General features: G+C 43.5%; 1 long non-coding RNA gene across 1 annotated transcript; it reads right to left on the reverse strand.

Annotated features, from left to right (window-relative positions):
• Nucleotides 1–3437: 3437 nt before the first annotated feature.
• On the reverse strand, nucleotides 3438–4806 carry LOC109732888 (uncharacterized). The gene is made up of 2 exons (XR_002225497.4): nucleotides 4170–4806; nucleotides 3438–3856 (listed from the first exon to the last, which is right to left on the reverse strand). It is a non-coding gene; the product is annotated as an uncharacterized lncRNA (long non-coding RNA).
• Between the last annotated feature and the right edge of the window lie 7359 nt (nucleotides 4807–12165).

Genomic DNA, 12165 nt, shown 5'->3' on the forward strand with positions numbered 1-12165 from the left:
ACAAAAAACATGAATCGTATTTTCAATCGCATTTCAAAACCGTTTATCGGAATGAGGCAAATAATATGGCGTTGGAAAGCTGCTGCAAAACCGCCCCTTCCACATGTTGAAAGTTTTCTCTAATTCCCTACGGTTAAAGAGTAATTTGGAAAATCGTAAAATTTCGCAAACCGAACACCCGAGTTCGTATTTTCGATGTCATTTCTAAGCGGCTAATCCAATTGAGCCAAATGATATGGCGTTGGAAAGCTTATGAAAATGCGCTACTTTTTCATGTTTAAAGTTTTTTCTAATTTTCAACAGTTTAAAAGTAATTTAGAAAACGGTCCAAGTTGCACTGAGTTCGTATTTTCGAGCTAATTTTCTAAAGCTACGTACGAATGTAGCAAATGATATGGTGTTGGAAAGCTTGAGGAAATGCGAAACTTTTTGGTATATATTGTTTCTCCCAATTCCTTACTGTTTTAAACAAAATATGAAAATGGCTAAAAACGTATTTTCGCCGTAATTTCTGCAAACCTTATCGGAATGGGGCAAATAATATACCCTTGAAAAACTAAGGAAATGCGAAACTTTTTCATGTTGATGGTTTTCTCTGATTCCTAACCGTTTTCAAGTAATTTCCAAAATAACGAGATCATTTGTTCTGCCTTTATCGCGAAACAGATTTTTCGAAAATGCACCGCGTGAAGAACCTGAACTTCTCAACATATCTAGTTGAACTTCACTCTGTTTTTCACGTGCTTTTTTTGCCCGTAGCTCTCCATCCACTCACCAGAACACTCACCGGAATTGAGCAAGTAATATACCGGTGGAAAGCTGATATAAACCCACAACTTTTCCGTGTTGATCTTTTTTCATACTCACGATGATTTTAAAAAAAATTCATCACAAATACATTCACTATAGTAGTCGAACTTCATGTTGTTTTCACGTTGAACTTCTATGACGTATGTTCGTTTGTAATTTTCTCATCCATTTCGTCAGTCTTACACAAATGATATTCTTTTTGTACAAACCTCTCTCACAAAAGTAAAAAAATGGTGTTGTGTTCTTTATTTTTCGAACAAGTAAATCCTAGGTTTTAATAAACTCCGAACTTCTCTGTTATTTCAATTTGAACTTCACCTTTTTATACTTTGAGTAAAGAATTGTATTCGATTTTTATACAAAAAAACGAACATGGAAATACAAGGTGAACCTCTCTCGCAAGAATTTTTGAACTTCTCCAGACAGAGCACTTGAACTTTTTTTGTTGTTCCTATTTTAAATTTGAACTTCTTCATTTATTCTTTAATAATGGGAAAAAATGAGTTTTTTATATACTTCGAACTTCTCTGTTATTTTAATTTGAACTTCTTAGTTTTATTCTTTAGTAACGAGGAAAATCGAGTTTTTTGAACTTTTTTGTTTTAAAATTTTGAACTTCTTGGTTTTATTTTTTAATAATGTGAAAAATGCGATTTTTTATAGACATCGAAGTTCACCATTTTTTAAATCTGGTTTTTTTGGTTAGTAACGGGGAAAATGTTTTTTTATATAAACAATGATACCGCGTCGTTATTTTAATTTGAACTTCTAGTTTTTATAAAACGGGGAAAATCATTTTTCATACAATCTTTTGAAATGCTCCTCTTTTTAATTTGAACTTCTCTGTTTTTTTACAAATGGGGAAAATCCGTTATAAAGATTTTTGAACTACTTTTTTTAACTTCTTGCTCAAATTTTTTGAACTTCCATTGTCTTTTAGATATTAACAACTTCATTTTTTTAACATTGACCTGCTTCGGTTTTTAAATTTGAACTTCTTATAGAATTTTGTCGTGACATTTTTTATGCATTTTTTGCTTTTCGGTGAAATGGCCTAGGCGGTCCCTTTTTTTGATTTGATGATTTTTCTTCTGTACGTGGTACACGTGAACTTCGGAATTTCTAAAACATGAACTTCGGGTGCTAATTTTTTTCATGAACTCCATAGTTTTTATTCTTTGAATTCCATGTTTTTTTGTTTACATTTTATTGGTTTGAACTTCGATGTTCGTTACACCTGAACTTTTGAAATCACACCTTTTTTATACACGTTTTCCCTTGAATCCAACATGTGCAAAAACAATAGGAAATTTTGGGTCATTTCTACTAAGCAGTAGGACAAACATTTAGAGGGCACCCATAATATACTTTTTTGTTCTATTCAGTGTACTACGCACAGGCACATGCACAGCACATCCACACAAAAATTTGGCTCACCTAAAATGAAAAAAAATCCAGTGTCCCAGGACGACCATATAAGCATCTGGAATTAGAAAACATGTACCTTTTTTCAGAAATGCACCTTTTTCTCTATGAAAACTTCAACTTTTTTTATATATGAACTTCATTGCGAATTTACATTTTATTCCATATGCATCTTCTAGGCAGGATGTGTTCTACCTCAAAAATAATGTCTTTTGAACTTTCTAGGTTGAAGTCGTTGAACTTCTAGATTATTAAAAAAGCATGCCCTTTTTAGTTCTAAATCAATATGGTATATTAAAAAATTGTACACACAAAGTTTCATATCGTTTTGGGAGTAACACGTACATGAAGTTCCCTATACTTCATCAAAAATGGTTTAAGAAAGTTTTCGGAAAAACACGTACATGTAGTTCCCTATACTACCTCCTCATTTAGGACCAACATAAAGTTCTTTGTTTAGGAGCAAAACTTCATCACTCTGGAAGAAAATAGATCTTTACCAACAATAAATTATTCATTGGGGAACAATTTTTTTCACATTTTAGGATATGTTCTTCATCAAGTGCGAAAAGCAACATGCTACCTCTAATTCAGGAGAAAAAGTGAGAGAAGACCAACGATTCACACCAGGCACCAAAAGATGAAATTTTCAGAACATATACTGAAGAATGGTACTTTACTGACAGAATGACAATTCTAACAAACACTTATCTGCAATAGCAAGTACGAAAAATACTTAGATAACATGAAATTCTAATGGAACAATACTCAAGAACTACAGCAGGATTTTTTGTTGAACTGCTACTGAAGAAATTGTCATGGGTTTCTATGGACATATACTGAAGAACTACATAACTTTCTGTTTCGCAAAAAATTGACATCATCCTCGCTAAGGGAACAGGAGGGAGGAGACCGTCATGGACAGCACTGTGCTCGGGGGACAGAGGAGCTTGCCGGAGCAGCACCGCTTTCGCGTGACCATGGGTCAGGGAAGACCTTCAATAATTATGTTTAGTAGGCAGCACAAAGATTGAAAACGTACCAGTTTAGGCATTAGGGAGGATAACTATGTGCATAATATACTTCAATATATTTGCAACTACTTTGTGTGAGGACTATATGCCACGACTCAAAATCAGAAAACTACAATATACTATGCTAGTTCACATAACTTCACTCAAGTCAGAGCACGAAGGATAACATAAATAGTTGAATGATCGACGCCCTTAATATTATGAAAAGGAACATCTAAATTCCCAGCTCACTTCCGTGAAAAACACACATAATCTGTCACTGTTTCTTGCTCTTTTTTATCAAGTTTAAGCATTGACTGAATTTCCAAATTCAGTGGTGGAGCTATGCAATGACACAATATAAAAACATGCACACAAATTCAGAGAGTTCAGAAGCTCTCAAGTTCAAGTATAATACAGCACAGGCATGTCTGTGTATGTGCGGCTGATTGCGGAAGAGGTGATCAGGGATGGACGAGGTCGTCGGACGCATGGCCGGCACAGTTTGGACAGGCGATGCAGGTCAATGCACGGCCATCACGCTCATCACCAGCACAGGGACGCCCAAGGCGTACAACACATAAGCAGCAGGTGCCCAGCCCGATGACCTTTAACAAAAAATGCAGAGAGCTTGAGTCGTGGTGTTACAAAGGTGTATCAAACATCACGTGTTTCATTTTCAGAGCATCCTTGCTTGCAAGGTGGAGTACCAATCAAATATCTAGGATAACGTAATGCTTGGAAATAAAAGTCAAACTATGTGTAGGGAGAACTCAATTGGAACTGCTCATCGGGCAGAACTATTCCTTCCTGCTCATAAATTTTTACACAGAAACAATAAAGAATTGATGCCACGAGCTCTGCTCAAGGTGGGTTGAAAGAAATTCCTCTAGCATATGGAAGAACTAGTAACTGAAATACCTTTTGCTGCCAACGACATGGGTATGCCAGGAGTATTTGTTCCAGTACGTACCACCATTTTTTTGAGTCTCATCCAGCCGCAGTTGACCTTGCTTGTGCCACAGGGGAGGAGCCGCCATGAGAGGATACAGAGGCCCACGACGGCCGGCGAGGGGAAGTTTGAGCGGCCAGTCGCCCGCGTGAAGAGGTCTGTCCCGAGGCTGTAGCAGGTACGCGCTGGAGGCGGGGCCGGGGGGCAGTACGTGATGGCGTCCGGACGCCGTTCGCGGCGGCAGCCGGTGAAGCATGGGTAGCCGGAGCAGCACTGCCTCCCCCGCGAGAGCTAGCGGTAGACTGCAGCGGCAGCTAGCGAAGGACTGCACAGGCAGCGGTAACTAGCGGCGGACGGTGGCGGCGCGATCCGGGGAGGGAGGCGGCGGCGGCATGATCCGTGGAGGGTGACGGCGGTGGCGGCGCACTCCGGGGAGGGAAGCGGCGGCGGCGGCGCGGTCCGGGAGGGAAGCGGCGGCCGGTTCTCGGAGCGGGGGCGGCGCGGCGGCCGATTCCCGGGGCGGTGGCGGGCCGACGCCGACGATGGTGGGTGGCTGGATGGGAGAGGGAGTGGGGGCGTGGGGATGGTGGCTGGATCGGGGAGGGAATGGGGGCGTGGGGAGGTACGTGGGGATTTTTTTTTTTTTATGTTCGGTGGAATTTTCGGATCTCAGGAACATCATCGGGCCCTATATATATATATATATATATATATATATATATATATATATATATATATATATATAATGATAATGATGCCTTCATGTCCGTATTCTATTTTATCGACACCTCTATCTCTAAACGTGTGGACATATTTTTCGTTATCGGCTTCCGTTTGAGGATAAGCGAGGTTTAAGCTTGGTGAACTGATACGTCCATTTTGCATCATGCTTTCATATCGATATTTATTGCATTATGGGCTGTTATTACACATTATGTCATAATACTTATGCCTATTCTCTCTTATTTTACAAGGTTTACACGAAGAGGGAGAATGCCGGCAGCTGGAATTCTGGGCTGGAAAAGGATCAAATATTATAGACCTATTCTGCACAACTCCAAAAGTCCTGAAACTTCACGAAAGTCAGTTTTGAAATATATAAAAAATATTGGGCGAAGAAAGCACCAGAGGGGGGCCACCCACCATCCACGAGGGTGGGGGCGTGTCCTACCCTCCTGGGCGCGCCCCCTGCCTCGTGGGCCCCCTGGCACGCCTCCGGTGGCCATCTTTGGCTATATGAAGTCTTTCGCCCTAGAAAAAATCAGAAGGAAGCTTTCGGGACGAAGCGCTGCCGTCTCGAGGCGGAACCTGGCGAAACCAATCTAGGGCTCCGCGGAGCTGTTCTGCCGGGGAAATCATCACCGTCGTCATCACCATCGATCCTCTCATCGGGAGGGGGTCAATCTGCATCAACATCTTCACCAGCACCTTCTCATCTCAAACCCTAGTTCATCTCTTGTATCGAATCTTTGTCTCAAAACCTCAGATTGGTACCTGTGGGTTGCTAGTAGTGTTGATTACTCCTTGTAGTTGATGCTAGATGGTTTATTTGGTGGAAAATCATATGTTTAGATCCTTTATGCATATTAATACCCCTCTGATTATGAACATGAACATGATTTGTGAGTAGTTACGTTTGTTACTGAGGACATGGGAGAAGTCTTGCTATAAGTAGTCATGTGAATTTGGTATTCGTTCGATATTTTGATGAGATGTATGTTATCTTTCCTCTAGTGGTGTTATGTGAACGTCGACTACATGACACTTCACCATTATCTGGGCCTAGAGGAAGGCATTGGGAAGTAATAAGTAGATGATGGGTTGCTAGAGTGACAGAAGCTTAAACCCTAGTTTATGTGTTGCTTCATAAGGGGCTGATTTGGATCCATATGTTTCATGCTATGGTTAGGTTTACCTTAATACTTCTTTTGTAGTTGCAGGTGCTTGCAATAGGGGTTAATCATAAGTGGGATGCTTGTCCAAGGAAGGGCAGCACCCAAGCACCGGTCCACCCACATATCAAATTATCAAAGTAACGAACGCGAATCATATGAGCGTGATGAAAACTAGCTTGACGATAATTCCCATGTGTCCTCGGAAGCGTTTTCCTTTATATAAGAGTTTGTCCAGGCTTGTCCTTTGCTACAAAAAGGATTGGTCCACCTTTCTACACCTTGTTTACTTTTGTTACTTGTTACCCGTTACAAATTACCTTATCACAAAACTATCTGTTACCAATAACTTCAGTGCTTGCAGAGAATACCTTACTGAAAACCGCTTGTCATTGCCTTCTGCTCCTCGTTGGGTTCGACACTCTTACTTATTGAAAGGACTACGATAGATCCCCTATACTTGTGGGTCATCAGCCTCCCCGTTCGTCTGGTGCTGGTGCTGGTTCCCATCCCCGCCCCAGCGCTTCGGCTCCGGCTCCTCCTCCATGCAGTTCAGGGACCGGCGCGTCCCGGCCTCTGGCCCGGGATCCTCGTCTTCTGGGCTTGGAGATGGCATTCTCCCTCCCGCCCCCTCCTTTTCTCCAGGGCCCCTCTTCTCCAAACACCTCGTCCTCCCTCACCTGCTCTACTTGCCACATGCCGGGTCATTTCGAGTCTAGGTGTTTCGACCCTCCTTTCTGCCTGATTTGTCGATCTGATGGACATCTGACTGTGGATTGCCAGAATCGTGTCAAACCCCCCTCCTTCGTGCATTTTGGCACCGGTCTGCCGGGATGCTCCTTCTTTGCTCTAGACAGTGATCTTCCTCTAGTGGTGGCGGCCCCCTCGCTCTCAAATGCGCCTATCATCACAGTCTAGGATCAGAAAATCTCTCCTCAAGCCTTGCTAGAAGGCTTGAGGATCTGGGTCGAGGGGGGCTGGGATTGGCAAGTTCGTCAGTTGTCTGATTATCAGTTTGTGGTGGTGTTCCCTTCCAAAGATTGTCTGAGGATGATTTCTTCCTATACGAGCTTCACTCTGCCATTTAACCAGTTGGTTGTGTCTGTCAAGGCGGTTACGTGTGGTGCAAAAGTTGTGGGTCCGCTCTCCAAGACTTAGGTTTTGGTTGATGATGTTCCGGTTGGGCTGCATTCAGTTGAGTTCATGATGGCATTTGGTGTGCAGATTGGCAAGCCAGTTGAGGTTGACACTGAGTCGCTGGAAAAGGTTGGTCCGGTGCGTATCAACGTATGGTGTGTGGACCCAGTCTGTGTGTGTGGTATGGTTGATGTCTTTCCCTCCTCTGATGGTGTCCGGCTGCGGGTTAGGGTTGAGGGCGCCGACGCTTTTCAGGCTCAGCTGTTGGAAATATGCCCTAGAGGCAATAATAAATGGTTATTATTATATTTCTTTGTTCATGGTAATTGTCTATTATTCATGCTATAATTGTATTGTCCGGAAATCGTAATACATGTGTGAATACATAGACCACAACCTGTCCCTAGTAAGCCTCTAGTTGACTATCTCGTTGATCAACAGATAGTCATGGTTTCCTGACTATGGACATTGGATGTCATTGATAACGGGATCACATCACTAGGAGAATGATGTGATGGACAAGACCCAACTTAAGCATAGCATAAAAGATCGTGTAGTTTCGTTTGCTAGAGCTTTTCCAATGTCAAGTATCTTTTCCTTAGACCATGAGATCGTGCAACTCCCGGATACCGTAGGAGTGCTTTGGGTGTGCCAAACGTCACAACGTAACTGGGTGACTATAAAGGTGCATTACGGGTATCTCCGAAAGTGTCTGTTGGGTTGGCACGGATCGAGACTGGGATTTGTCACTCCGTGTGACGGAGAGGTATCTCTGGGCCCACTCGGTAATGCATCATCATAATGAGCTCAATGTGACTAAGGCGTTAGTCACGAGATCATGCATTGCGGTACGAGTAAAGAGACTTGCCGGTAACGAGATTGAACAAGGTATTGGGATACCGACGATCGAATCTCGGGCAAGTAACATACCGATTGACAAAGGGAATTGCATACGGATTGATTGAATCCTCGACACCGTGGTTCATCCGATGATATCATCGTGGAACATGTGGGAGCCAACATGGGTATCCAGATCCCGCTGTTGGTTATTGACCGGAGAGGCGTCTCGGTCATGTCTGCATGTCTCCCGAACCCGTAGGGTCTACACACTTAAGGTCCGGTGATGCTAGGGTTGTAGAGATATATGTATGCGGAAACCCGAAAGTTGTTTGGAGTCCCGGATGAGATCCCGGACGTCACGAGAGGTTCCGGAATGGTCCGGAGGTAAAGATTTATATATGGGAAGTCTTATTTTGGTCGCCGGAAAAGTTTCGCGCTTTATCGGTATTGTACCGGGAGTGCCGAAAGGGGTCCGGGGGTCCACCAAGGGGGTCCACCAGCCCCGGGGGGGCACATGGGCTGTAAGGGGTGCGCCTTGGCCTATATGGGCCAAGGGCACCAGCCCCAAGAGGCCCATGCGCAAGAGATAAGAAAAAAGGGAGAGTCCTAAAGGGGGAAGGCACCTCCGAGGTGCCTTGGGGGGGAAGGACTCCCCCCTGGCCGCACCCTTCCTTGGAGGAAGGGGCAAGGCTGCGCCCCCCCTCTCCCTTGGCCCTATATATAGTGGGGGGAAGGGAGGGCAGCAACATCTAAGCCTTGGGCGCCTCCCTCCTCCCATGCAACACCTCTCTCTCTCTCTCTCTCGCAGAAGCTTGCGAAGCCCTGCCGGAGAGCCGCTACATCCACCACCACGCTGTCGTGCTGTTGGATCTCCATCAACCTCTCCTCCCCCCTTGCTGGATCAAGAAGGAGGAGACGTCGCTGCACCGTACGTGTGTTGAACGCGGAGGTGCCGTACGTTCGGCACTCGGTCATCGGTGATTTGGATCACGGCGAGTACGACTCCGTCATCCACGTTCATTGGAACGCTTCCGCTCGCGATCTACAAGGGTATGTAGATGCACTCCCTTCCCCTCGTTGCTAGTAGACTCCATAGATGCATCTTGGTGAGCGTAGGAAAAATTTAAATTATGCTACGATTCCCAACAGTGGCATCATGAGCCAGGTCTATGCGTAGTTACTATGCACGAGTAGAACACAAAGCAGTTGTGGGCGTTGAGTTTGCCAATTCTTCTTGCCGCTACTAGTCTTTTCTTGTTTCGGCGGCATTGTAGGATGAAGCGGCCCGGACCGACCTTACACGTACTCTTACGTGAGACAGGTTCCACCGACTGACATGCACAAGTTGCATAAGGTGGCTAGCGGGTGTCTGTCTCTCCTACTTTAGTCGGAACGGATTCGATGAAAAGGGTCCTTATGAAGGGTAAATAGAAATTGGCAAATCACGTTGTGGTCATACGTAGGTAAGAAACGTTCTTGCTAGAAACCTACAAACCACGTAAAAACTTGCAACAACAATTAGAGGATGTCTAACTTGTTTTTGCAGCAAGTGCTATGTGATGTGATATGGCCAGAAGATGTGATGAATGATATATGTGATGTATGAGATTGATCATATTCTTGTAATAGGAATCACGACTTGCATGTCGATGAGTATGACAACCGGCAGGAGCCATAGGAGTTGTCTTTATTATTTTGTATGACCTGCGTGTCATTGAATAACGCCATGTAAATTACTTTACTTTATTGCTAAGCGCGTTAGCCATAGAAGTAGAAGTAATCGTTGGCGTGACCACTTCATGAAGACACAATGATGGAGATCATGATGATGGAGATCATGGCGTCATGTCGGTGACAAAGATGATCATGGTGCCCCGAAGATGGAGATCAAAGGAGCATAATGATATTGGCCATGTCATGTCACTATTTGATTGCATGTGATGTTTATCATGTTTTTGCATCTTATTTGCTTAGAACGACGGTAGCAAGTAGGATGATCCCTTATAATAATTTCAAGAAAGTGTTCACCCTAACTGTGCACCGTTGCGAAGGTTCGTCGTTTCGAAGCACCACGTGATGATCGGGTGTGATAGATTCTTACGTTCGAATACAACGGGTGTTGACGAGCCTAGCATGTACAGACATGGCCTCGGAACACACGCAATACACTTAGGTTGACTTGACGAGCCTAGCATGTACAGACATGGCCTCGGAACACGGAGGACCGAAAGGTCGAGCATGAGTCGTATAGAAGATACGATCAACATGGAGATGTTCACCGATCTTGACTAGTCCGTCTCACGTGATGATCGGACACGGCCTAGTTGAACTCGGATCATGTTTCACTTAGATGACTAGAGGGATGTCTATCTGAGTGGGAGTTCATAATCAGATGAACTTCATTATCATGAACATAGTCAAAAAGGTATTTGCAAATTATGTCATAGCTTGCGCTTTAGTTCTACTGATTAAGATATGTTCCTAGAGAAAATTTAGTTGAAAGTTGGTAGTAGCAATTATGCGGACTGGGTCCGTAAACTGAGGATTGTCCTCATTGCTGCACAGAAGGCTTATGTCCTTAATGCACCGCTCGGTGTGCTGAACCTCAGCGTCGTTTGTAGATGTTACGAAACATCTGACATACACGTTTTGATGACTACGGGATAGTTCAATGCGTAATGCTAACGGTTTAGAATTGTGGCACAAGAGACGTTTTTGAAACTTCGCAGAACATATGAGATGTTCCGAAGACTGAAATTGGGATTTCAGACTAGTGCCCATGTCAAGAGGTATGAGACCTCTGACAAGTTTCTTAAGCCTGCAAACTAAGGGAGAAAAGCTCAATCGTTGAGCGTGTGCTCAGATTGTCTGAGTGCCACAATCGCTTGAATCGAGTGGGAGTTAATCTCCCAGATGAGATAGTGATAGTTCTCCATAGTCACTGCCACCAAGCTAGTAGAGCTTCGTGATGAACTACAACATATCAAGGATAGTTATGATGATCCTTGAGCTATTCGCGATGTTTGACATCGCGAGAGTAGAAATCAAGAAGGAGCATCAATTGTTGATGGTTAGTAGAACCACTAGTTTAAGAAGGGCAAGGGCAAAAGGGATACTTCATGAAACAGCAAGTCGTTTGCTGCTCTAGTGAAGAATCCCAAGGTTGAACCCAAACCCGAGACTAAGTGCTTCTGTAATAAGAGGAACGGTCACTGAAGCAGTACTACCCTAGATACTTGGTAGATGAGAAGGCAGGCAAGGTCGACAGAAGTATATTGGATATACGTTATATGAATGTGTACTTTACTAGTACTCCTAGCAGCACCAGGGTATTAGATACTGGTTCGGTTGCTAAGTGTTAGTAACTCGAAATAAAAGCTGCGGAATAAATGGAGACTAGCTAAAGGTGAGATGACGATATGTGTTGGAAGTGTTTCCAAGGTTGATGTGATCAAGCATCGCATGCTCCCTCTACCATCGAGACTTGATGTTTGCGTTGAACATGATTGGATTATGTTTACCGCAAAACGGTTATTCATTTAAGAAGAATAATGGTTACTCTGTTTATTTGAATAATACCTTCAATGGTCTTGCACCTAAAATGAATCTCGATCGTAGTGATACACATGTTCGTGCCAAAAGATATAAAATAGTAATGATAGTACCACATACTTGTGGCACTGCAACTTGAGTCATATTGGTGTAGAACGCATGAAGAAGCTCCATGTAGATGGATCTTTGGACTCACTCGTTTTTGAAAAGATTGAGACATGCGAACCATGTCTATTGGTATATGTGCATGAAGAAACTCCATGCAGATGGATCATTTGGACTCACTTGATTTTGAATCACTTGAGACATGCAAATCATACCACATGGGCAAGATGACTGAAAGGCCTCGTTTTCAGTAAGATGGAACAAGAGAGCAACTTATTGGAAGTAATACATTTTGATGTATGCAGTCCAATGAGTGCTGAGGCATGCAGTGGATATCGTTGTGTTCTTACTTCACAGATGATTTGAGTAGATGCTGAGTGTGTTTACTTGATGAAACACAAGTCTGAATTATTGAAATGTTCAAGTAATTTCAGAGTGA

Source organism: Aegilops tauschii, chromosome 6 (assembly GCF_002575655.3).
Source record: "Aegilops tauschii subsp. strangulata cultivar AL8/78 chromosome 6, Aet v6.0, whole genome shotgun sequence".
NCBI lineage: Eukaryota > Viridiplantae > Streptophyta > Magnoliopsida > Poales > Poaceae > Aegilops > Aegilops tauschii.